This window comes from Galeopterus variegatus, unplaced genomic scaffold (genome assembly GCF_000696425.1).
Source record: "Galeopterus variegatus unplaced genomic scaffold, G_variegatus-3.0.2 Scaffold1582, whole genome shotgun sequence".
NCBI lineage: Eukaryota > Metazoa > Chordata > Mammalia > Dermoptera > Cynocephalidae > Galeopterus > Galeopterus variegatus.
This window is the reverse complement of record NW_007727693.1, coordinates 2,423-3,776: the sequence shown is the minus strand read 5'-3', so window position 1 is coordinate 3,776 and position 1,354 is coordinate 2,423.

The window sequence follows — 1,354 nt, the reverse complement described above, 5'->3', positions numbered from 1 at the left end:
ACTGTAGCAGTGCGCCACCGGGCCGGCCCTCTCATTTCTTTCAATTACACTTTGCACTTCCATTTTCAGCTTTACAATATTGACTACTTTCCACTCTACTTTCCTTGTGGCTTGTTTTCTTTTTATTCTTTTTAGATTGTTTCAGTGTTGAGAGGACGTATGTGTTTAGGCTATGAGAGAGTTTATGATGACAGTTCAATCAATAATAAGGAAACGAAATGGACTCGATACTTTCAATTTATCAACTTAGTAAAATATGACATCAATACATGTGAAGGATCAGTTTGAATGTCATTATTTCCAAGACATCTAAAATCAGTAGAAGCTGAGATGAAAGAATCTAGTTCTTAACTTATTTATCAACAGAAATCTAACCTAATCTCTAACCAAACACAAACCCTTGCTTACTGAATCAATTTGAGTCTTACAGTTTTATGGGTGAGGCTGCTTGTTAAGCAATGAAATTCTGCTGCAAGAATCAATTAATTTGGGATCATATGACCTTCTATCACGGAATAGAATTAGGAAATCCTGCATTAGGCAAGAAATGAGTCTAGACCAGTGGTTTTCAAACTCGGCTTATCCAGTTTTGGGGGGTATCTTTGAGGTTTCCCAAGTCTAAGGAAGAGACAAGGCTGAAGGGAAGGCTTAGCCCTTCTCAACTCCATCACCCAGAGCTATTCTGCTTTCGTTGTTTCATATCTTGGTTTTCACATGCAGTTTATGTTTTGAGAGTCATGTCAAAAATGTTATATATTCAACAACTAGCAAACAAACCGCTATTACTTGCAAACAGGAAGAAACACCATATCCATCCTCAAAAAGCCTATAAAGCTGCTTGAAAGTTGCTTGAAAGTACATACATACATATTAAGTTGAAAATAATGCACAAGGTGATTTATGACAGTTGAATGAAGAAGCATTTGAAGAAGAAAGTTTTTCAGAGATTAACTGAATCTGGAATATTGTGAGGGATATAGATTAGCAAACAGGCAGAAGAAAGAGTTTTCTGGGTGAGGAAAAGCAAATGATAAGATATCAGATTAGAGTGGAAGTTAAATAGTGGATTGGGATGGCCATAGCCATTAAAGAATGATTTTGTAAATGGTGAGATGATATGAAAAGCTGGACTAGAGAAAGGAAGATATAACCTCTGTCCTTGAGAAACATACATTAATGACCTAGATCTGAAAATAGCTATAAAAAAAGAAAAGAAAAGAAAAAGAAACCTATAAGTAAATGAAATGTCTGGTCCTCACCTTCCCACTACTGGGGAAAGATTGTGTTAAGTGACTCCTCCTCTCCCACCTGGTTCATCCCTTAGTGACTCAAAGGGAAATAGAGAATGGGACAT